Source organism: Eulemur rufifrons, chromosome 1 (assembly GCF_041146395.1).
Source record: "Eulemur rufifrons isolate Redbay chromosome 1, OSU_ERuf_1, whole genome shotgun sequence".
NCBI lineage: Eukaryota > Metazoa > Chordata > Mammalia > Primates > Lemuridae > Eulemur > Eulemur rufifrons.
In genome coordinates, this window is record NC_090983.1 from 56,042,614 (window position 1) to 56,069,571 (window position 26,958).

The 26,958-nt window shown below is 39.2% G+C and overlaps 1 protein-coding gene across 1 annotated transcript in view; it reads right to left on the reverse strand.

Moving 5' to 3' along the window:
• Positions 1 to 26,958, reverse strand: part of MYO3B (myosin IIIB) — a 373,201-nt gene that overhangs the window by 155,335 nt on the left and 190,908 nt on the right. The gene's annotated exons all lie outside the window — the stretch shown is intronic.

Sequence of the window (26,958 nt, forward strand, 5' to 3'; positions counted from 1 at the left end):
ACTTTGCCCTTATTGTGCATGTGAGAAATTCAAAGCCTAAAAGAAACCCCTTCCCAATTTCTGTATTGACTTTTAATTGGCAATTGTCTGGTATTTTAAGGAATTTCTAGATAATTAACATCTCTAGACTATTTGCTTGAAGGAAGCCACATCAATGTTTTCACTGACCTGCTTAATTTTTATTTAGAATGTAAACTACAGCTTTAAAGATTTGTGACCCAGAGATCTCAAATTGTAGAGCTAGGGAAAAAATAGTAACTCCCTCCCCGCTCCTTAAGCTTTAAAACTCATAAACAGGATGTCAGCCTAGCAAACAACTACGCAGAATCCTAGACTGCTTCAAGTAGCTAACAAGGCTTCTCTTTCCTAACGTAGTCACTGGTGGAGTTGCTCTCTGTTTCCTGCATTTTATTGCCACATTGGTAGAAATTGCCAGTTTAGTCAGTCTTAATGACAAAAATTTCCAAAAATAAAGCCGACTGTAGAAAGCTCCTCCATATATTTTTTGGTGGAGTTGCTTAGAAATAACATGGCTGACATATGACATGGTATGTTTTCACAAAATACTAGCTAGCCTAAACTGTTGACATTTACCCAACAACTACCTAAGAAGACTTGACCCACTCAAAAAAAAAAAACCAAAAAACAAAAAAACCTACATACACATGTCTGTCAACAGGCATTTGTCACTGAGGTGTGAGAATGGCTTATTCCAATCTCCAACCACACAGCACAGTGGTTTTCTGTCCAACTAGGGCAAGTCTTGGGAAAAATGGCAATTTAGGCAAAGGATGAATTCAAGTTCCCCACACCCCTTTTTACTTCCTTATTTTCACTTCTGAAGGTACAACATGGCTTTAATGCTGTCTCCTCCCTATCCCGACAACAAATGCCCCCTACTTCTTTGTCTCGCCCTTGAATGTTTCCATGCAGTACACACCTTCCTGCACATTCCCATCAAACCTCTTTTTGTCTTTGTTCTAAACCTTCAGGGTACTATTCTCCTCTGATAGTTAATCCAGGTATAATTTGTTAATGGATGGATAAATGTATTACTTCACTTAGGTGAAATGTTTGTATGGCATGGAAAGCTTTCTAGAAACAAAATTTTTGTGGAATGATTCTACTGATGGGAATGTTGAGTACCTAGAGATGATCTAGTGTCCAGGTAAGAGGGATAGTATCGAAACAGGGGAACTTTCATTTAATAATGCTGAAGTTATTCATATTTTGAAATAATACATTAAGGGTTTTCTATGAGTCTTACAGAGATGAATGAAATACAGTTGTCCTGGAACTTCTGGTTCCAAAATGACAGCAGAGAGGCAAGCTGGATTTTCTCCTCTCAACTGAAAACCAAAAAACAAATATACAGCTTAGAGATTTTCACCAGCAACAACTCAGAGTTCAAGTATGAGGATGAGACAGTTCCCAGAGCCACAGAGAAGTAGAAAAATGCTGAGGAAAGGTAGAAGAATCGGATTCCCACATCCACAACATCCCTTCCCCCATTCTGCCCAGCAGCAGCCATGCAGAAAATCTACCCCAACTCATAGTTTCTACACGAGAGAAAGTGAAATTGAGGTAGTCAACCAGCTTCCTCACCTTCTTGGGTTCCCTGGCAGGAGACTGGTTTTCTCTTAACCCATGGGAAATATCATGACTGCCTGAAGGGACAAATATCCCTGAGGACAGGCAGAGATAAAGCGGGGAAATGGAACTCCTATCCCCAGCCCTGGAAACTGCTTTGTAACTCAGACAAAGGAGATGTCAAATCAGAGCAGCTATTCAGCAGCACCCCACTGTAGGAGGTATGTTCTGCAGGTCTCCTAGGCACAAACCCATAGCCAGCCTTCCCACACTACTGGTATAACCCCTTTGAGACCTCCCCCATTTGGGACAGGTAGTGCTCCAACCATTTACTAGAGCCAAGGCAAACCTAGGCTTAAGGCACCACCTAGAGCAGAAAAGGAGGCAGTGACCTAGCAGCAAAGATTTACTAAACAAATATATTCAATAAAAACCAAAACAGGCTGGGGCATGGTGGCTGACATTGCAATCCCAGCACTTTGGGAGTCCAAGGTCGGAGGATTGCTTGAGGCCAGAAGTTTGAGATCAGCCTGGGCAACATAGCAAGGCCCTGTCCCTACAAAAAATAAAAATTAAAAAATTAGCTGAGCATGATGGCACACACCTGTAGTTCTAGCAACTCAGGAGGCTGAGGCAAAGGCTCATTTGAACCTAGGAGTTTGAGGCTAGAGTGAGTTATGACCACACCACTACACTCCAGCTTGGATGACAGAATAGGACCATGTCTCAAACAAACAAACAAACAAACAAACAAAAAGACTGGGTATGGTGGCTCCCACCTATAATCCCAACACTTTGGGAGGCCAAGGTGAGAAGATCACTTGAGGCCAGGAGTTCAAGACCAGCCTGGGCAATATAGTGAGACCCCCCCCATCTCTACAAAAACAAAAAAAGTAGCTGGGCATGGTGGTACATGGGAGGCTGAGGCAAGAGGATTGCTTGAGCCCAGCAGTTCAAGGCTGCAGTGAACCATGATCATTTCACTGCACACCAGCTTGGATGACAGAGCAAAACCCTGTCTCAAAAAACAAAAGCATAAACAAAAAAACCCAAAACAAACCAGACAGAGAAAACCAGAATAAATACATATTCCTTTCATGCAAAGACACAGACATATACTCACAAGAAACAAGAGCAAACAGGGAACTGTTACCTCCCCACAAAGACACAGCAAAAATCCAATGACTGACCCTAACAAAATAGCAATTGTGAGCTCTCTAACCAAGAATTCAAAATAGCAGTTTTAAAGAAACTCAGTGATCTCCAAGATAACACAGAAAAGCGATTCAGAAATTTATCAGAGAAATTTAACAAAGAGATTGAAATAATAAAACATAAACCAAACAAAAATCTTGGCACCGAGAAATACATTTGCCAACCTGAAGAACTGTTTAGAGGATCTCAACAGCAGAATGAACCAAGCAAAGGAAGGGTGAGTGAGCTCGAAGACCAGACATTTGAAAATACAAAGTCAGAGAAGAAAAAGAAAAAAGAATGAAAACTACCTACGATGTGTAGAAAATTACCCCTGAAGGTCAAATCTAAGTGTTATTGGTCTTCAAAAGGGAGCTGAGCAAGAGCAAGGGGTAGAAAGCTTATTTAAAGAAATAATCACAGAAAACTTTTGAAAACTTGAGAAAGGTATAAATATCCAAGTACAGGAAGGTCTTAGAATGAGAAACAGATTCAAACCAAATAAGACTACCCCAAGGCATATAATAGTCAAATTCTCAAAGGTCAAGGAAAAAGAGAGGATCCTAAAAGCAGCAAGAGAAAGGAAGCAAACAACATATAAAGGAGGTCCAGTTTGTCTGGCAATAGACTTCTCAACAGAAATCACATAGGTTGGGGGAAGTGGAATGACATTTTCAAAGTGCTCAAAGAAAAAAAAAAAACTGCTTTCCAAGAATATTGCATTCAGCAAAATTATCATTCAACTATTAAGGAGAGATAAAGTCTTTTCTAGAAAAACAAAAGCTTAGAGAATTCACCACCACTAGACCCATCTTTTAAGAAGTACTAAAGGAAGTTCTTCAATCTGAAAGGAAAAAAACACTAACATGTAAAACAAAATTTTTCAAACTACAAAAAATTGAATATATTTGTGATGTGCAATCCACTCGTAACTAGTATGAAACTCAAAAGACAAATCTATCAAAAACAATATTTCCAGCAACCTGTTAAGGAATAGGTAATATAAAAATATGTAAATGAAAACAACTAAAAGTCAAAATGGGGGTGGGATGGAGTTTTTTTTGTGTGTGTTTTTTGCCTTTGTTTGATTCTATTCTTTTATTTGTGTTCTAAGATAAGTTGTCATCTCTTTAAAATAACTTGTTACACTTATAAGATGTTTTTTGTAAACCTCACAGTAACCACAGCATAAAAACCTATAATAGAATCACTAAAAGCAAAAATTAAAACATACTACCAGAGATAATCACCCAACCACAAAGGAGGACAGTAACAAAAGAAGAAAGAAAGAGTCTCAAAACAACCAGAAAACCGGTAACAAAATGGCAGTAGTGAGTCCTTACTTATCAATGCTAATGCCAAATGTAAATGTTCTCAATTCTCCAATTAAAATGTATAAAGCGGCTGAATGGATAAAGAAATAAGACAATAACATGAGGAAACTTGGAAAATACACAAACACATGGAAATTAAACACTATGTTCCTGAATGAACAATGGATCAATGAAGAAATTAAGAGGGAAATTTAAAAATTTCTTGAAACAAATGAAAATAGAAATACAACATAGCAAAATCTATGAGATTCGGAAAAAGCAATACTAAGAGGGAATTTTATAGCAATAAATGCCTATATCAAAAAAGTAAAAAGACTTTAAATAAACAACCTAATGATGCACTTCAAGGAACTAGAAAGGTAAGAACAAACCAAACTCCAAATTAGCAGAAGGAAAGAAATAATAAAGTCAGAGGAGAAATGAAATTGAGACTAAAAAAAATACAGAAGATCAACAATATGAAAAGTTGATTTTTTTGAAAAGATAGACAAAATTGACAAACCTTTAGCTAGACTAGCTAAGAAAAAAAGAAAGAAGACCCAAATTAATAAAATCAGAAATGAGAAAGGAGATATAACAACTGGGACCTCAGAAATACAAAGAATCATTAGAGACTATTATGAACAACTGTATGTCAAGAAATAGGAAAACCTAGAAGAAATGGATAAATTCCTGGACGCATACAAACCTACCAAGGTTGTACCATGAAGAAATAGAAAACCTCAACAAACCAATGAAAAGTAATGAGAGTGAAGCTTCAATTAAAAGTCTTCCATCAAAGAAAATCTCAGGATCTGATGGATTCACTGCTGAACTCTACCAAATATTTAAAGAAGAATTAATACCAATCCTATTGGTATCAAAAGGAAGAAGAGAAAATCCTTCCAAACTCATTCTATGAGGCCAACATTACCCTGATACCAAATTCAGACAGGGACACAACAAAAAAAGAAAACTATAGGCCAATATCCCTGATGAATACACATGCAAAAATCCTCAGCAAAATACTAGCAAACAGAATTTAACAGCACATTAAAAAGATCATTCACCATGATCAAGAGGGATTCATCCCAGGGATGCAAGGATGGTTCAACATTTGTAAATCAATAAGCATCACAAGTCACATTAACAGAATCAAGCACAAAAACCATATGATCATTTCAATGGATGCCTAAAAAGCATTTGATAAAATTCAACACTACTTTATGGATAAAAACCCTTATCAAAATGGGTGTAGAAGGAACATCTCTCAAAACAATAAAGACCATATATGACAAACCCACAATGAACATTGTACTAAACAGGGAAAAATTGAAGGCCTTTTTTCTAAGGACTGAAACAAGACTGGGATGGCCCACTTTCACCACTATTATTCAATGTAATGCTGGAAGTCCTGGCCAAAGCAATTAGGCAAGAGAAAGAAATAAAAGGCATCCAAATTGGAAACGAAGAACTCAAATTAGCCTTGTTCACAAGGAACATGATCTTATGCCTAGTAAAACCTAAAGACTTCACTAAAAAACTGTTAGAACTGACAAACAAACCCAGTAAAGTTATAGGACACAAAATGATACACAAAAATCATTAGCATTTATATATGCTAATAGGAAACAATCTGAAAAAGAAATCAAGAAAGCAATCCCATTTACAATAGCTACAAAAAAATATAAAATACCCAGGAATCAATCTAACCAAAGAGGCGAAAGATCTATACAAGGAAAAATATAAAACTCTGATGAAAGAAATAGAAGAGGACACACACACAAAATGGAATGATATTCTACATTCATGGACTAGAAGAATTAATAGCGTTAAAATGATAATACTACCCAAGGCCATTTACAGATTCAACACAATCTCTATCAAAATACCAATGACACTCTTCACAGAAATAGAAAAAAAAATTCTAAAATTTATATGGAACCACAAAAGACACAGAATAGCCAAAGCAATCCAGTGAAAAAAGAACAAGGCTGGAGGCAACCCACTACCAGACTTCAAAATTTACTACAAAGCTATAGTAACCTAAACAGCCTGGTACTGGCATAAAAACAGATGCAGAGATCAATGGAACAGAATAGAGAACCCAGATATAAAACTATGCATTTACAACCAACTCATCTTCAACAAAAGGCACCAAGAAAATACAATGGGGAAAGGACAGTCTTTTCAATAAATGGTGTTGGGAAAACTGGATAACTATATGTAGAAGAATGAAACGGGACCCCTCTCTTTCACCATACACAAAAACAAATCAAAATGGATTAAAGGCTTAAATCAAAGACCTAAAGCTATGAAGCTACTAGAAGAAAACATTGGGGACATGCTCTAGGACATTGATCTGGGCAAAGATTTTTGTGTTAGACCTCAAAAGTGCAGGCAACCAAAGTAAAAATAGACAATTGGGATTGTATCGAGATAAAAAAAGCTTTTGCACAACAAAGGCAACAACTAACAAAGTGAACAGAAATCCCACAGAATGGGAGAAAATATTTGCAAACTTTCCAACTGACAAAGGATTCATAATCAAAATATAAAAGGAGCTCAAATAACTCAAGAAGAAAAAAACCAAATAATCCAATTAAAAATGGGCAAGAGATCTGAACAGATATTCTTCAAAACAAGACATACAAATGGCCAACAGGAATATGAAAAAATGCTAAACATCACTAATCATCAGAGAAATGCAAATCAAAACCACAATGAGATATCTCACTGCAGTTAAAATGGCTTCTATCAAAATGACAGGCAAGAAAAGATGCCAGCAAGGATGTGGAGAAAGGGGAACCCTTGTACCCTGTTGGTGGGAATGTACATTAGTACAGCTGCTATGGAGAACAATATAGAGGTTCTCCAAAAACTAAACATAGAACTACCATATGATCCAGCAATACCACTATTGGGTATGTATCCAAAACAAAAGAAATCAATCTATCAAAGAGATGTCTGCACTCCCATGGTTATTGCAGCACAATTCACAGAAGGCAAAATAATGGCATAAACCAAAGTGCCCAATCAACAGATGAACAGACAAAGAAAAGCAAGATAAGCCAAGCACGGAAAGACAAATATCACATGCTTTCACTCATATGTGGGAGCTAAAAAATTGGATCTCGTGAAGCCAGAGTGTAGATGGGTGTGTCTATAGCTGTACCACCCTGAACACGCCCGGTCTTAGAAGCTAAGCAGGGTTCGGTCTGGTTAGTACTTAGATGGGAGAGTAGATGGGTGGTTACCAGAGGCCAGGAAGTGGAGAGGAGAGGAGGGATGAAGGGGAAAAAATATAAATGTACTTACTGCCACTGAACTGTACACTTATAAATGGTAAAGATGATAAATTATACATGTATATTTTACCTTAATAAAAAAAAATAAAAAGTACAGTCCTCCCTTGGTATATGTGGGATCATTTCTGGGACTCCCACCTATACCAAAATCCACACATACTCAAGTTCTGCAGTCATCCCTCAGGAAAACACATAAGAAAAGTCAGTCCTCCATATATGTGGGTTTTATATCCCCCCAATACTGTATTTTCTTTTCTTTCCTTCCTTTTTCTTTTTTTTAGAGATAAGTTCTCACTGTGTCACCCAGGCTGGAGTGTAGTGGTGCAATCATAGCTCACTGCAACCTCCAGCTCCTGGGCTCAGGCGATCCTCCCGCCTTAGCCTCCCAAGTAGCTAGGACTAGAGGCACAAGCCATCACGCCCAGCAAATACTGTATTTTCAATCCACATTTAGTTGAAAAAAGTCTGCATATAAGTGGACCTGCTCAGTTCGAACTGTGCTGTTCAAGGGTCAACTGTATAATTCCTTGTCTTAAAAAGAGGATAGCTCAGAGAAGATACTGGGAGAGGAGGAAAGACTGACATATAAACAATTCATTGCAATTTAGACTGGAAAGTGCTATGATAAATTTCTGAATAAAGTGATGAGAGGACAGAATACTAAGTTTTCTTGAGAGAATAAGGAAAAAAAAAACCCTGAACAGTAGCCAATAAATGAGCTAGACTTTGACAGCTTAACAAGAGTTTGACAGGAAATGGAAAGGATTGTATCTGGAAGACATGAGCAAGACAGAATGTGAACCTGAAAGTTCCAGAGAACAACTTTGTAAGGCAAACTTGAAGGAAGCTTCTCATTTTTAAATTAGATACTTAATAATAACATTAAAAGTTGCTATTTTATCCTTGCAAGCATAAAAACAAGTTACTTGTCACTCCCTATCAATGGAAATACTAACTATGGGGACAATTTTAGGGAGAAGAAATCACGGGAAAAGAAGGCTTTGTTAAGGCATCATAAGTCACTGTTGGGACCATGGACGAAAGTTTTGCTGTGTTCTTCCGTGGCCTTCAGGTAGAATGCCCATCCTTCTACATGGCCAAAGGTGGATGGGTCGGATACAAGCTACTAGGAGACTGATATGATTTGGATGTTTGGCGCCCTCCAAATCTCATGCTGAACTTTGATCCTCAGTGTTGAATGTAGGGGCTGGTGGGAGGTGTTTGGGTCATGGGGGCAGATCCCTCATGAGTGGCTTGGTGCCCTCCTGGTGATAATGAATGAGTTCCCGCTTTATTAGTTCACATGAAATCTGGCTGTTTTAAAAGAGCCTAGCACCACCTTCTCTCTGTCTTTTGCTCCTTCTCTTACCATGTGACACACCTTAATTGGAAGCTCCCTGAAGCCCCCACCAGAAGCAGATGTTGGTGCAATGCTTCTTGTACAGTCTGCGGAACTGTGAGCCAAATAAACCTCTCTTCTTTAAAATTACCCAGACTCAGGTATTTGCTGTACAGCAATCCAAACGGACTAACACAGGGACTCATTCCAGTTAGTACACAGTGCTAATGAGGCCAAAATCTTGAGCCAAATCTCATATGGGGCAGGTCGTTGCACACTGAGAAGTGACATTCCATAGTTTAAGAGTAGAAGCCTAAATAAAATGCTCAGGCAGGAGAAAATAAACTGATCACTGCAGATTTAAAACTCTCTCCCTAGAAGATCTGCTCCACACACCTTATCTATTAATTCAGCCATGTGATTTCCTACAGCACCTATGATTCCTTGTGTTTTTAATTAAGTCTGAGAAAGCCATACAAGGCTTCAGAAAATAAGATACTGTTAACTTCCTATTGTGTGGGATGATGATTCGGTGCTTGGAACTAAAAACACCCTTTTGAGTCTCCCCCATCAGCATGGAAGCAATAAAAAGGACACTAAACCTGAAATTGAGATACCTGGATTCTTATCCCAGTCCTGCCATTAACTTAAGGAGATCACATCTACTCTCTATGACTCACTTGCATTATATGTCAAATGAGGAGCTTGAGCAGATCAGTGATCCTGCACTTGTGTGCCACAGCACTGTGCCATGGCACCCATGGTGCACCCTTTTTGTGACTGTGCAGCTTTATCTAGATCCATATCAGGCATGTGGTGTAGACAGGGATGGAACCTTCTGTGATAGAGAACTACAAGGAATAGTGTAATGTCAAACTGGTCCAAAAACAAAGAACGTGTGACATCTGTGGCCAGAGCATGTGAGAGCTTTACCTGAGCTGTAAATTAAAGAGCTAGTCAGGGCAATAAATAGTATTGTTCAAAAATCAACATCACGCTAAACAAGCAAGTGAGTACGTGTAGTAACTGTGGATGCAAATTAGAGCTTAAAAAGTTGAGTAGTGTGGGGCTTCCATCTAGCTCTGGAATTCTGTTGTTGTGAAACACATCCTAAAAGACCTCTGAGGTCAGGGAAATAGGAAAGAATAAAATAAAGAAGATAAAACTAAACCTACAAAATGCATTTCGTAGCAGTTTGGTAGGCAATAGAAGGGGTAAGAGGTTTTGATGATAGCATGGCTTAGATAAATGGAGGAAGCTTAGATAATGGTTTTACTGAGATATTTAATTTGCCAGTGCTCACTTTAGAGCTGATCATGAGCAACAGCAATGGCTCTGTTGCTATGGTCTCTTCAGCTATTCCTTCTCCATCACTTTGCTATTGTGGTTAAAGTGAGCCTATTCAGTTCTCTAATTTTTATATCAATCTTGTTCCTTAGTACATGAGGGAGAGGACAGAAGTACAGTTTTTTGCTCCCTCTCAGCAATGTTTTTAAGATTAATGAATCCAAGTTGCTCATCTTCAACATAGTATCTATTCTCCTAGTAAAAAATTATGCTCTTTTCACCTTGCATATTGGCAAATACCGGCCTTTTTGAAAAATTGGGTGCTAATGTGAAGGCAATCATCACTTATATGAACCTTCTTTCTACTGGGTCTCTGAAAGCACCCAAGGTTAGCTTTTGATTTGCAGGTATCCAAGTCTAATTTTCACATTTATCAATTATTTTTGCTTTATTTCAAGGAATGACTATTCCCTATCACTAGTTCCTTCATAAAAGGACTTAGTCTGAACATCCATATGCATATCCTTGAGAAAAACTATAGCAACTTGAGAATCCAGAAATAAGGAGAGGCACACTGAAAAAGGCAGGATTCTATAGGAAACAAAACTTGCAACATGCCTAATTGGCTAGCATTACTCATATCTAAGTTACACTGCCATAGGTTTCTGGACACTTATGTACACACACTTATTTTTATGTGTGTGTGTGTGTGTGTGTGTATCTCCAATTCATAAAATGCCAGTGCCCAGAAAGGCTTCTAAACCTTATATGTGTCATAGTGTATTGAAGAATAAAGTTAATGTAACTAATTTATTAAGTATAGTCATTATTTTTTTGACACCTTAACTTTATGGAACTGTAATACTGTATCAAAAATAACTGATTGATTTAAAAAAACTTTCTAAATTAGTCTTATCCTACAGACTGGTGATACAACTAATTACTGACTTTTTTAAAAAACAATTAGAACCCATTGAGAATCAAGGCCAAGAAAGATTATTTATTTGATGAAGAAACTCTACAAGCATCACAACTCTTATGTTAATTCTAGAGGCTATAGCTAGTCAGTACACCTGTGTCTGAGTCCTTTCAAGTTAATGCAAATATGCTATCTTATATTAGTATTAATCCTTAGAAATGATTTAATTCCTTATAGAGGTTATGAGCTCTTTGAAGGCAGACACCAAGTATCTATTTCTATTCCCATTGATTAATTCAAAAAATATTTCTTTATCACCTGTAAGACTTGTAAAGTATCCTTTGTCTATGCCCTTGCATTGATACTAGAAAAAAAGTTCATTGAAAAGATTACAATGTGTGAGAACAACATTTTAGAATATGTCTACTCTTGCCTCCTAAAGATGGATTATATCTACCATCTCCTGGCACACTTCAGTATCACAGATTCTTCTTTCAGCCATCCAAGAACACTTATGGCTCATTATCCTGAGGAGATAAGCAGTTGACTGTGAACCATTTTGCAGAGTTTGTGTGGCACTATGGATGAATAATAAAACTGAATGAAATAGATTTATGGTTTAAATATTTCTACAGAACGTCTCACCAAAGCCAAAGATGTTCATTAATGGTGCCACACCGAAAGGTACCTATGAATTTATTAATAATTAACAGTGTGCCTTGTGACTCCCCATTGGATTCTGAGCTGCATGAAGGCAGACACTAAATCTATTCTATTTACCAATATATACCTAGTGCTTACCACAAGATACCTAGCAGACAGTAAGCATTCAACAATTATTTGTGAATGAATGAGTAAATGAATGAATTGTGTGGCACTAAATTTTGGCATGACATCGAAAGCCCTCTAGGAGCAGGCCCCAGCTCACCTCACTGCCCTCCACATACCATGAACTCTCTGGCCATACCATGATCCTTTCATATTTCAGCCTCTCCGCTCAAGCTCTTTCATACCTGGATTTCAGAGGAACAGTGGTTAAGAATGTGAGTTCTGGAGTCAAACTGCCTAGAGTTTGTCTCAGTTTTGCCACTTACTTGTTAGGAGAGCTTGGGTGACTTACTTGTCTTTAGTATCTTGGTTTCATTATGCAGAGGGCTGAATGAATGTTTACTGAGCTTAGGGAATATAATGTGTTCCTGTTAAATTTATAATTAACATGATTTCAGTGGTGAGTGAAGATGCAGATGTTGGTGGTGCAGGAGATTTGATTGGAGTCACATGGAACCTCTAGAGGTCCTAGTTGGCCAACAGATTTTATTAATAGTTTAAGCTAAATCATTTGGTTCAGCTTAGTGACAATCTCTTCAGCATACATATATATATATATATATATATACACACACATGTATATTTTTAAATTTATTTTTTATTTATAATTGAGACAATAGTTGTACTTATTTACGGGGTTCAGCATATATCGTGAAATTTACAAAAATGCCATCAATTAGGGCAGGGTTTGGTTAATCAGAGTTTTACAGACTATTCAATTTTCTTTTGCCTAGAGCCCCACTAAATGTTGGGTTGAATGACTACGAAAGAAAGTAAATAAATTGAGGATTTAAGGTTTGGGAATTTATTTTATTCTTTCTTGTTTATCTTCTTAAGGTATTATTCTTAAAACACAGAAATATCAAACTCTCAACAGAGAGAGAGAGAGAGAGAGAACTAACCCATAGTATGGTATAATGTTATCTACTGTTTTATAAAAAAAAAATCCATTGAAGATTAAGGAAGTAAATATAAAAATCCACTTTTTTGCCCCATATTTTTCACTCTGTTCCAGGTCAGAAAAGAGTTAACAACACTTAAATACTAACATTTATTGAGAGTTTACAATATAGTAGATACTGTGCTATAATAAGTGTTTACAGCAAGTCACCAGTCCACACAGAAAGAAAACTGAGGCAAGAGTATTCAAGTCTCTTGCCCAAGGTCAGAAGACTGAGCAGTAACACCGAGAGAGCCCATCAAGAGGCACTAATTACATCGTGGTCATTTCATGGATTTTGATCTTATTCAAGAAAGACCACTGAGTAGTTGAGGGGATTGCTGCCTGGTCAAACTGGTTGAGCCCAACTGATTTTATATAATGTCTAGATTTTTTTTGGTCATTTACGCACCAAACCAGGTCAACTGAACAGCGGTTCTTTGATTACCCAGCGATCACTACTGTTATGGCTAAGCCAAAACTAATCATCTGGAAACAGTTGATTTGGTTTTTGTATAACTTAAACTACCTTTGTGAAATGCAAAGAATGGAACCACTTTACTAAATTTAAGCTTTAATAAAATTGTAGCAGTCCTCTCCCCCAACCTCCAACTCTTAAGTTCAGTTAAACAACATTTAATTTAGTTTACTGATGTCTCACATGTGAGAGTCAGTAAAGTTCACAATTGTTACTCCATACAGCTGTGGTTTACAGCTTCTCTTCTCACACAACATGTTGGCACCAAAGCAAAACGATCAACTTTATATGCTTCTAACATATGGGCCAGACTGTTAGAAGCTGGTCTTGTGCTCTGAAGAGAAAAGTACAGTTTCTATTAACATGACCTAAATTCCTCGGGGGAAAATGTGAAGTTTTGATCCATCTTTAAGTAGAGAGATGATAATTATAATGGCTTTGTTTCTCATTTATTTGATTTAAAATGCCAGGAGATATCTTTTACTAAGAGAAAGAAATGACCCAAAAGCCCCATTATAAAGAAATTTAATAGAGGGATGAATTAATAAACTGTAAATGGCTTTGAGACTTTTTCTCCAACATGAGCTATTGAAATATGAAATAAATATGGAAATAAAAGTATAGAACTTTAATCTTAAATGGGAACCATTTTTCCTTTTCAATCAGTGAGAAAGATACTGGCAGAAAGCAGCAGAATTTATTTTTCTTATATTCTGACCATTTGAAAAATCAAAGCTGCTATATTTGCTATACTTGACAGGATCATTAAAGAAATAAAACAAAATGGCTCTAAATTGAACTTCCACTTAATAAAATGTACCTTCACTGTCTTATTTAGGAGCTATGAAAGAACTACTAAAATGTGTTAGGGAAAGATAGTGAATCTGATTCACAACAGATACTAACTTCCACAATATTAGAGTCATTATCACAACTCAATATTGAAGTTTCTTTTAGTTTTTCTTTTTCGGAGACTTAGCAGCAACAAGACCTCTAGAGCTAGGATAGCAGGAGGAACTTTCAGAAATGGATTTAAGACCCACACTGGAAAGGTGCCCTGAAAAAGAAAGACTCAGGGAGATAATCCTCTGATCAGCATTGCCTTAGTAGGTCCCACAAGATTCTTGGCCCTTGAGGTACTTTTCACAAAAAGGATCTTACTAGTTTCAGAAGTCCTTCCTATACGCGGAGCATCTCTTGGTATTTCTGCACTAAAGATACCTATTGGATTTTCCTAATCAATATTCCCCACACTTTTTGACCATGGAAATCTCTTATTCAGCTCACAACTCTTCACATCCCACAAACCTAGTGTTTCATGAAAACATTGCTCAGTACTGATAATATGAAACATTTCCATCTCTGCAAATCCAGAACAATAACTTCTCTTACACATCGGCAGACAGTCTGAAGTGAAATCTGTACACAGTAAAATATTTTATGAAGAAAGGAATCTGCACCGCCATTCTGTCCTGTTTCACCTGACCTTATTGTCTTTGAGAGGACCAAAAAGAGGGGCTCCTTGGCATTTTTGATTTCTCTTTGAGGGCAGGAATGAGGTACTTCTGTGGCCAGGGCAGCAATTCTCTGTAGCCACACTATTCAATATGACGGCTACTGAGCACATGAAATGTGGCCAGTCTAATTGAGATGTGCCACAAGGGCACACACCAGATTTTGAAGACTTAGCACAAGAAAAGTAAAATATTTCAATAATTTTTATATTAATTACATGTTAACTGATAATATTTTTGATATATGAGTTAAAGGGAATATATTATTAAAATTAATTTCACCTCTTTTTACTTTGTAAAATGTGGCTAATAAAAAAGTGTGGCTAATAGAACATTTTATATTACACTGGATAGCACTGTCCTATAAGGTTCTCTAAAGAGAGCCAAGTGAGAACTTTCAAATCAGAGAAACGCAAGGCTGAACATTCGAGCTAGAGATTTTTAGGGGTTGGTCTGTTCGACCTTAAGGTTCCATCTAATCTGAAGGCTCTTCTTATTGCAAACCCCTCACTTTGCAGATGTGGAAGAAGCTGGTCAGAGCTTTTAATCAAACCTGCCAGATGCAAAGCACAGTTCAGGTAGCTCTCAGCCTGTCTCTTGACTTATAGTCCAGGGCTCTTTATTCCACCATAGCTGATAGGCTAGAAGAAACTGCAGGCAGAATTTTAAAAAGGAAAGAAACACTTAAGCTGCTTACATTTGAACAAAAAGACAGCAGCAATTGGAGAATACAAATTCAAAACCTAAAACCTTTGAGGGATGGGGAAAAAAGCAAAAAGAATTTCAAGAGATGCTCTTTCCACTCCATAACCACACCACACACACATTTTGCCCTTAATAAACTTTACAAAGAAAATCAGACTCTTCTAGACAAGGGCTGAAAACCATTAACAGGAGAAGAGCCAGTAATATGTGAAGTTTCTCCTGGGGCTGTCCAGCTGATGCCAAGACCCTCTGCCACCTCCTCCAGCCTGTTCAAGGGCAGAGAAAAACACGGCCCTCACAGAATCTCACAGATGCAGCAGAGGCCTCCCCACTGGTCCTCCCAGCAAGCTGTAGCAGTAAGGTGGGACATGAACTCACACATCCACCCAGAGTCGGGGGAGGGATGGGTGGGGCCCCCATAGCAGCCACATTTCAAAGAGAGGATGTGATGTGAAGGGAGTACGTGGCTTCCCAGCACAGTCTGTACTTGAGTCACGAGTATGCTGTTTGCTTCTGGGAAAGCCCCCACCCCACCCACTCACTCCACCCCAGGAAGGCAGCCAGCAATCTATTTCAGATGCCAGAAGTAAATACAATCGCATCTGCACTCTTCTGTGCATGAATCCTAATAAAGCCTTCATACCTGTTGTTCTACATTCAGAATATGGCATTCTCAATGGAGCTGCTTCTTCTGAATTTAACAACTTGTTAAAATAGATCTCAGACTCTGGTGGGCTTCCAGCCAGCACCATAAATCACAGGATGATCCACATCTGTGATGTGCTTCAAGTGCTGTCAGGACTACTAGAAAATAGTATTCACAAATCACACCCTCTGCCTGACCACCTCCTGTGTGCCAGGCTCCTCTCTAGGAGCTAAAAGAGGAGCCAACTAATGGGACAAAATCCCCATCATCATGGAACTTATATTCTAGTGATGCTAGGAATTTCACCCAACCCTGATAGAAACCTCCTGGAGGAGCTGACGCTAGGACTGAATTTTGAAGAAAAAGAGATTTGGGAGGCAGGGGAGGGGCAGGGATGGAAGGTGTAGTGATGAGGGGTGGGGTGAGGAGCAGAAGTAATTCTAGAAAGCAGAATTGGCATGGAGCTGTGAAGTAATATGACCAGTGCAGATGATAAGTTCTGTATATAAACAAAACAGAAGACCTGGTTTCTTTTCTCATGGAGTTTAGGATCTTGTCAGGCAGACAAGATGGTCACATGAGACAGAATTGCACAGCTGGGTGGATCCAGGCGCTGAATTGTACAGCTTTGATTGTAGATTGTTGGAGATGAGGAGTCCATGTAATTAACATTTACTATTTCCATTATTTGCAAGTGACTCTCAATGTCATTGCCCTTTTCCTGAGATAAGAATCTGATTGTCACCCACTCCAGGCTGGAGCTGGGAGGAATCCCCAGCTAGTGATAAAACCTGCCAGCCTCCCAGGATCAGGTCTGCAGAAAGCTTTGCGGTTATCTGCTTGCATCTTAGGCATGGAATCAGTGTATTGAGGCATCTCAGTTCACTGAGGATAAGCAAAAAACAGTTTCCCTGTTCCATCTAACTTCCCCCTACCCCTGCCATCCTATGAGGATGGCAGCTCCTTAACTGTTTCTCAGCCCCATTTCATAGATTCTCAGTTATCAAATATTATTTACGGTTTTGATGATCCATTCTTGTTTATTTTTAACCCTTAATATCATATCAACTCAAAGCTTTATTTTCCACTCCTGCTCCCCCCAGGCTAGATGTGTGGCTTTCATGGCTTGGGGCATTCTCTTGACACACATCTCTGGGCTAGCTCCTTGGGTGTGGGTGAGGGAGTGAGGGAAGGATGAGAGGACAGAGCTCTCCTTCCCTGACTAGGTGACGCTGCAGACCCTTTCTGGCTGGTCATAATAGTCCTTGGGCTTTGTGGGGAAAGTGATAGCTTCCAGAAGCCCCAGAGTTAAGGAGCTGACACTCAACAGCTACCCTAGTTCTCAGTGATCTGTCATGGGCTGAGTTGTGTTCCCTCCAAAATTCCTGTGTTGAAGCCCTAACCCCAGTACCTGAGAATGTGACAGCGTTTGGAGATAGGGCCTTTAAACATGTTAAGTTGAAATGAGGCTATTAGGGTGGGACCTAATCCAATCTGACTTGTGTACCTATAAGAAGAGGATATTAGGACACTGACAACATACAAACAGACCAAGGAGTGACCACATGAGGACACAATGAGAAGACAGCCATCTGCAAGCTAAAAAGAGAGGCCTCAGAAGTAACCAAACAAGCTGTCACCTTGTGTAAGAACCGGTTACCCTCAGTCCCAGGAACAGATAGGCAGAGTCACCAAGGCTGCAACAGACAAAGGAGTTTATTTTCTAGCCTAGGCTAGGGTCCAAGGCTCAGAGCACCAGCGCAGTGGTCTCTCCACGAGCCCGGACCCCGCCCTGGGGTGGAAACAAAGCTTTTATACTTATCGATAGGTTACATGTTTCGGGCACACCCCCCACCCCCCTTTTAGTTCATTTGTTCCCTCAAAAGTGGCCGATAGCTTTGGCTCCTGATTGGCCAGTTTCCAAGCCGGGGCTTTGGCTCCTAATTGGCCGGTTTCCAAGCCAGGGCCCTCAGTTGTTACCAGCGGCATTCCGGGGAGGTGGAGGGCCTGCGTTGGGGAAACCAAAACTTAGGCCTTTCCTAAGAGGTCCAGTCTGTCATGGAGTTACTCCTGTTTTCCTTCCTGCTCTACACTTGATCTTGCACTTCTAGCCTCCAGAACTAGGAGGAAAAAAAGTCTGTTGTTTAAACCACCCAGTCTATGTTATTATGTTATTATGTTATTATGGCAGCTCTAGCAAACTGTAACATGACCCTCCTTGACAGATTAGGCCACATCTTCTGGCTGACCCCCTGAGCTCAGTACACACACTGCATTCATCTGATGTGTGCATCTCTTGGCCGTGTGCGACCTGATTCCTAATGAGATAGTAGCCCTCAATTTCTTCTGTGTCCTCAGACAATGATGGGGCTGTGGGCTTATAAAGGAGTCTTCCATTTTTCTGAAGAACTGAAAACACAAAGAGGGGCAGTTCCTCGTCATGACAATCTCTCACTCTCCAGTTATCTTTCCCCTATGAGGGGAAAGGCTACACATATTGCTAGCTAAGCAGTCATCCAATTAGGGGACAAAAGTATCAGTATCTTTTTAAGAAAATAATTGCCTCCCAATTTCACAAGTGATTATTTTGGGAACTCTGTCCTTCCCCTAACATGGGGGTAGTAAAAGTGTACTTTTCCTTTGCCCCCATGAGGCCCAGGGTCAGAGGATGGAGGTAACTTGCAACAACTCACGGACCTCTCCGAACTTAGAATGTGGGGTGCAGGAACTGTTGTTCTGACCCACGGGGACCTTATTTCCAGGAAAATAGGACAGGACAAAGCACCAGACTCTATCCTATTGTACACACTCATTGTTGTGATGGCTCTAAAGAGGGCTCTTGTATTTTTCAGATCTTAAGATCTTTTGCAAAGATCTAGTGATGCATTTGTCACAAATAAAGAGGTCTAGGGAATTCTTTTCAGGGAAATTGCACCACCCCAGATTCCAGCGCAAAATTCTAGTATTGCAAAGAGAAAAGTTAGTAACAGTGATGATATAAATACAATAATGTCTCTGGTGATGAAAAGATGCATTCCAATGGAACACTTAGTTATTTAAAAAATAAACCAACCATGTTTCATTACCAGACTCAGAAGTAACACAAGAGACCAAGGGAGGTATTGGGAGTATGGACCCTCCCCTGCCCTGCAAGCCAGACACACAGGTCCCCCAGCCAAGGAAACTGGGACTCCCTTGCTTTTTTGGCCTAAATAAGGGCAATTTCAATTCTCTGGGGGCAATACCCTGACCTTAACATGAAGGTCAAACTAGGGACTAGCCTCACCGAAGGCTACAGTACCCCTCGTGCCTGGGCCATTCAAACCCAGGAGTATGATCCTGTGCTCACTCAGGCCTAGGGCTTGGTAGCACCACTCTCTCTTTCTTGGCGATGCCTCATTACCCAGGACCTTAAACTCTCCCAAGCCCTCTCCCCAACTCAGAAAGAGCCTGTTATGGGTTGAATTGTCTCACCTCCAAAATTCATATGTTAAAGTTTTAACTCTTAAGTGCTTCAGAATGTAACCTTATTTAGAAATAGGGTCTTTGCAGATGTAATAAATTTAGATGAGGTAATACTAGACTAGGGTAGACCCCCTAATCCATTATTACTGGTGTCCTTATAAAAAGGGGAAACTTGGACATGGACAGAGACACACACAGGAGAATACCTTGTGAAGGTGAGGGCAGAGAGAGGGGTGGTGCAGAAGCCAAAGAATGCCACTGGAAACTAGAAGAAAGGCCTGGCACAAACTCTCCCTCAGTCATCCAGAAGGACCAACCCCGCCTTTACCTAGATTGTGCACTGTTAGCCTCCAGAACCAAGACAATACATTTCTATTGTTTAAGTCACTGAGTTTGTAGTTCTTTGATATGGCAGCCCTAGCAAACTAATACAGAGCCTTAGATTTGGAGTCAAGACTTGGATTTTAGCTTTAGTTTCCAACTTGTAGTAGTTCCTAAGTTATTTAGCAAATATTTATTGAGTACTTTCTATGCACTGGGCACTGCTCTGAGTCATGACTATACAGTAGTAAATAGGACCAATAAGGGCTCTATCCTCAAGTTGCTCACAGGCTAGCATTGGAGATGGGGGAGAGATAGAGATAGACATATGTCAGCTCCTGATGGAGACAGTTAAACAGGTGATGTGATAGAGTGAGTGGGAAAGCGTACGGCTACTTTTCATTGGGTAGACAGAAAAAGCTTCTCTTTGGAGGTGACATTTGAGCTAAATTATGGATCACAAGATAGAGATGGACCTATAAAGATCTGAGGAAAGAATGTTCCAGGTAGAATAAGCAGCTGGAGCAGGGGTAGGAAAAGGCTTGGAATATCTAAAGAACAGAATAAAGACAGAGCGAATGAAAGACTTTAAGAAGGTAGGGGCAGAGAGGCAGGCAAGGATAGATCATGTACGAGTTTGTACGTAAGAAAAGAAGTTTGGATTTTATTCTAGATGTGATGAGGATCCACTGAAAGCTTTAAACACAGGAGTGATAAGATCTGATTTGCATTTTTTAAAAGACTGCAGTTTAGCTGTTAAACCATATGAGGCAAGAAGAGAAGTAGAATCCACTTAGGGGGTTCAGGTGAGAGATGCTATAGCTGCGTCACTCTGAACTTTGCTTTCATCTTAACATAATGTTCTCCCTTTGTGTGTCTCTGTGTTCACATTTTCCCTTTTTGTAAAGATACCAATTGGACTGGATTTTATAAGATCAAATTGGATTAGGGGCACACCCCAATGATCTCATTTTAACTTGATTACCTCTGTGAATACCCTATTTCCAAATAAAATCATAATCTGAGGTATTATGGGTTAGGACTTGAATGTATTTTTTTTCTTTTTGGAGGAGACTCAATTCAACTCATAAAAGGGGGCAAAAAGATGAACGATACTATGTTGATGAAAATGATCAAATTGAGAGGAATAAAGAGATATGCAGAAGAGAGAAGGAATAATGGTGAAAGAGAGAATATGTTTCCCCCAAGATCAGGAACAAAGCAAGGATGTCTTCTCTCACTACTTCTATTGTATCCAACATTATACTGGAATTCCTAGCCAGTGAATAAGGCAACAAGAAGAAATAAAAAGCATAAGGTTGGAAAGGAAGAAATAAAAAAGGTTCTCATTCACATACAACATGTTGTCTATGTAGAAAATCCCAAGGAATTTACGAAAAAAAAAGAGAATAAAACAAAAAGCTTCTAGATCTAATAAGTGTTTTTAGCAAAGTTGTAGGAGGACAAGGTCAATACACAAAAATCAATTGTATTTCTGCATATTAGCAATAAACAATTGAAAATCAAATTTAAAATTTATACTAGTTCCAAAAGTTGAAATACTTAGGTATGAATCTAACAAAACATGTTCAGGATTTATATGCTGATAAAAACAAAATACTTATTAAAGAAATCAAAGAAGAGCCAAATAAACAGACATACCACATTCATGGATTGGAAGGTTCAACATAGCAAAGATGCCAATTCTCCCTAAATTGATTTGTAGATTTTGTGCAATTCCAGTCAAAATCCCAGCAATATTTTTTTGTAGACATAGACAAGCTGCATTTGAAATTTATATGCAAAGGCAAAGAAACTGGAATAACCAAAACAATTTTGAAAAAGAAGAATAAAGCTGGAAGAATCACACAATCTGATTTTAAGACTTACTGCAAAGTTGCAATAGTCAAGACAGTGTGGCATTGGTAAAGAGATAGATACCTGGATCAATGAAAAAGATCCACACGTATATAATCAATTGATTTTTGACAATGGTGCAAAAGCAATTTAGGGAGAAAGGACAGTAATTTCAACAAATGGTTTTGGAACCACTGGACATACTTATGAAAAAAAATGAACCTCAATCTCCCACCTTATACAAAAATTAACCCAAACATCCTAGATCTAAATCTAGAATGTAAAAGTATTTCTTGGGTACCTATTTACACACAGCTACACATAGACTCATTGGCTCTCACTAATCTGTCTTTAACATGCTTCTCAAGTTTTCCTTTCTCACCCCAAAGCTGTGCTCTTCAGGAGCCCAACCTGACCACCCACAGCAGTTCAGATCAGCATCAGGAGCTACCCTTCACTCAGCAGCCTGCATCACTTTCCCATCCTCTTCCTCCTCACACCCTCCCCCTGCCTTAGGATTTCTTTCCTCAGTGTCTTATTCACTTAATTATCCCACTTCTACCTCCCTCTCTTTCCAGTGCTGTAGACTCTGGTTTAGAATGCCTCATTACTCCTAGACTGCCCAATTTTCTCTGGTCTCCTATTTTTTAAAAAATCTATTTTAAGAAGTCTTTTTTAGGTAAAAGAAGTCTTGCCCCTATGTTAATCCATGACATTTCCCTGACTTTTCCTTCTATTTTTGCTTCTAAAAATATAGTGTTTATATTGCCTCACTTACTGATTTACACACCTCTTCAGAATTTACATTTTTTGTGCATCCTTTATACATTTGGGGATTTGGTACTGTTTGTCTCTGCCCATTCTGGCTGGGACTTCCTTTTATTCCTTTTAGAAAGTAACTATGCATAGCACCATATCTAGACAGATTCTAAATGTATAATTATCTATGGACTAAAATACACTCTCAAATAGAAAGAGGCGGGTCTCTGTGTGAGGAGGAACTCACTCCCCAGGGCTTCTTGATGGGGCTGGCTCATCAGAGCCTCTGTTTTAAGAAGAGCTGGGCACTGTCCATGTAGCCCTGAAACTTTGTCACTTACACTGAGTTCATCTGCCAGACCCTTTTGCTAAACTGTCAGGACAGAGGGGTAGCCATAAGTGGAAAATGGAAACTGAGAAATGGTTACCAAAACGCATTCTCTTAAGAGGTTAATGCCATTCATTTTGGGAGTGACAGAATCAGGAATCAGATCATTGACGGCAAGGATTTCAGCAGTGACGTTGTAATTCTTTGCAGATATTATAATGTGGGAGCTCATCTTGTCCCATTATCCAAATAGAAAGAGGAACAAATGGAAGTCAAAGATAGACTTTACTGTTGATTTTCACTGAAAATAAAATCCTAAGGGAGAGACCTGAGAGTTCGGACAGAAGAAGGTAATGGAGGCAAAACTCAGTTCTAGGTTCTGAAACAAATTAGACTTTGAGGTTCAGAGAATGTTCCCTCTGGTGCTACTGTAATTTTTTCTAGTTTCTCCCAAGTTCCTAACTCCTTCAAAAATTCCAAACTACTCTTTGGAAGTCAGAATTCATTATTTAAAGACACAAGTGACTTTTTCAAGTTCTTTTTGAAACCTTTTCTCTTTCTTCCCCTCAGCCTTTTGAACTTTTCTCTCAGTTTCCTAGTAGGAAGTAGAACACTCCCCAAACAGGAAAATATGCCATGAATCCCTGTTATAACATCTTTCCTTTTAATGTTTTACTACCTCAATCATTCAGTTTGAAAAGTCCCAGCTGAGGGGTTAGAAAGCAGCGTTGCTGCCACATCATATTTTCAGACATAAAATCTTCAGAGTATTTCTTGTCAATAGGAAGGATTACAAAGAAAAGTTCATCATGTCTGAAGTAGGCCATTTGTAGGCAAAAGGGTGGTTGTATAAGAGTAAGAGAACAGAGAGAATCCATACTGACTGATCAGCCTCCCCTTACCTGATCACCACTGAAAACCTTGGGACAAGAGTGTGCCCTTCAGGCACAGACACTTCTGCCACCAAATGCATCTGTGTCAGCGGAAGGGGCCGCTGGGTATGGGGGCTACAGAAACCTGGGAGGCGCCCTGTCTCAGCAACCCTGGGCCTCCTGATTTCACTCCCCATGGTTTTTAATCTCTTCAGTACTCTACAATGTACATGAACAGGAAAGCGGGGGGTGGAAATAGGAAAATACCAATTCGATTATCATCTCTGATTTTATATTACAGTTATACACACACACACACATACACACACACACACAGAGGTTGATCCTCTCAACCTTGATAAGAAATTAAACCAAGCCCAATACAGTCATGTGCTTCATAACAATGTTTTGATCAACGACAGACCACATATACAATGGTAGTAGTCCCATAACATTATAATAATATATTTTCACAGTACCTTCTCTATGTTGAGATACATTTAAATGCAGAACTACTTACCACTGTGTTACAGTAGCCTACAGTATTCAGTACAGTAACACGCTGTGCAATTTTGTAGCCTAGGAGCAATAGGCCATACCATATAGCCTAGTCGTGTAGTAGGCTATACCATCTAGCTTTGTGTAGGTACACTCAATGATGTTTGCACAATGACAAAATCTCCTAATGACGCATTTCTCAGAAAGTATCCCCATCATTATCTGACACATGACTGTACTTCTTTTTGATATCCACTATGAAGAGACTGTTACCTGCCCAGCAGCCCAGGGAGGAGGCTAACTTGAAAGGACAGGAAAGTCAGCCTGGAGTTCTCTGACGCCTGCTTTTGAAAGCAAAGACAGCAGCAGTGTAGCCACCAGGAAACCTCAACTTAACTGTAAGGAATCCTTTGATAAAGAAATTAAAGTTTTTATTTGCATTTTAAAGGGTTTTCTTTATCTTTTGGTGGGAAAATTACTATGAAATAGAATGCACATACAGAAAAGTATGTAAAACAAATGGACAACATAATGAATATTATAAAGCAAACATCCATGTAACTACCACCAAGATCGGGAGCCAGAGCACTGCCAACATCCCTTAGGGGTCTTCTTAACAAATGCCCCCTCCTCTTGAAACTGAGGAGTCCGACAATGGCCCTCTTCTTAAGTTTGTGGCAAATAGCCTCTGGCTCCCCAGCTTTGATCTTTTTCCTTCCTCCCCATAGTTCATCTCCCAAAAGAGATTTGTAAAGTAATTGCCCATAATATTTATGCTCACTGAACTAGTGCTCCATTTAATTTTAATAAAACAATTATTTAAGGTTTTGATTCAGGGTAAATAAAAATAAAAATGATAAGAAAATAGTTTCTCGTACACTGACAATATTAGTCTATTCTTTTCCAAAATGCCAGGATGTGTGTGACCTTGTTTCCAGTGGGAATGCCAAGATGTATAGCCACTCCCCTTTTCAAAAGGGGCACATGCCTGAAACAAGTATTTGCAATTAACAGCACAATCTATTTCTGTCCAGTGAGGTTTCCCCACCTTCAAAGGTTGTAATACAATAAAACCAAAAAATATAGAATGTCGATATTTTTAAAATTTAGAAGCTTATTAATATTCTGACATTCAACACAGGATGCACGATCACTTTAGAATTGCGGTTTCAGGGCAGGGATTGTCGTAAGAAGATAATTAGTGCCCAATTCTAGACAGAACGTGAAGGTAAAAGAAAGTTCTAGTTGCTTTACGGCAAAGCAGTATTACCCTTGCTTCTATATACCCCTGGTAGCCTAAATAGTGCCTTATTACTAGAAGCTGTTCTATAAACGTTTGTTGACTGTTGCTGAATGCATTTTTACATAAATAATTCCTGAAAAAGAAAATAGAAACATGCTTGTTAGTTCTGATGTTTATTTGTGGCTTTTTAATTATACTCAAAATGTGAAGAAAATCAAGCTTAGGATTTCCAAAGAAATTATTATATATAATGTACAACTCAGGAATAAAAAGCAAGCTTGTCAGCATAGCACGTTTGTTTCTAGTCTTATTTTATTTTACCCCTTTTGTTTCCATCAGGTGGTGTGGTGTGTAGTTTTAAGACAAGATTCAGAAAGAGTTACAAAACAGGAGGAAAGCTCTTTGGGAAAAAAAGCAAAAGAGAAAAGAAAAAAGAAAAGCAGCAGCGCCGCGGCGGCGGCTCTTTGTTTCTGTTCCTCCCCCACGTTTAGGCGAGGTGAGGGGAACAGCGCGGCTGCACAGCCTTACCTTCTGCACGGCGCCACCTAGTGGTCTGAGCCACGAAATTGTTTTTATTTTGCCAAAGGTTGAAAAATTGGAAATTCCAAAGTTGTAAACAGATTTGACAAGTAGTTACTCATTTTTATGGGAGAGTGTAAATGACAGCTGAAGAGTCATTTGGATTTACTTTTTTTCCAGAGAGTATATCCTCTTTTAATAATGGCCATCTCTTCGCCTCTGCACAGAAGTCATCTGATAAGGAGACTACATTCCTGAGTCTCTGGTGAGGAAACACCAGCTAGCCCTGCCCACACCTGCTCCCCAGCATTAACTCATCCATAATGAATTAAATTCTGGCTGCCCCAAGGAAGGTCTGGAAAGGAAGCTGGAGGGCAGCCTTCTGATGCACACCTTGCTACTAGTTTTATTTATAGGAGCATGTTTGGAAGAAAGTTAAGAACCTTCCAAGTTAAGATGAAACAAAAGTTGTAGGCTATGGATTTTTTTCTTAGCCAGGCTTTTCATTCCTCTGCAAGCTGCTAAAAATCAGACCTGGCAGGCACTCTCTTTTAGCATGCAAAGGTCCCATGCTAGCTACAGGTGCCAATGATTTCAAGAGGGATGTGGGAAGAACAGAAAATAATGAAAAGAAAAGGGATTAATAAACAGGTTTCTCCTCCTGTGGTTTTTTCTTTTTTTTTTTTGAGGTAGGGGCTTACTATGTTACCCAGGCTGGTCTCAAACACCTGGGCTCAAGTGATCATCCCACCTCAAGTCTCCCGAGTAGCTAGGACTACAGGCATATGTCACTGCTTATGACTTTCCCCTCTTTTCTTAAAAGCACACCACTGCTGTTTCCAGACATAGCCTCAAAAACATAAAGCCCTTGAGACTAGAACTGTGAGAAGATTGAGTTGGCTGCCCAGCCAAAAGCGCAGAATCACAGGTAAATCAAAGGAGCTTGACCCAATTAGGATGCATTTGGCAAAACTGCAGAGACCTGGAAGTTCTGTTCTTTGGCCCTAGTTTCCTGCTTCTGGCATGAGGACTGAC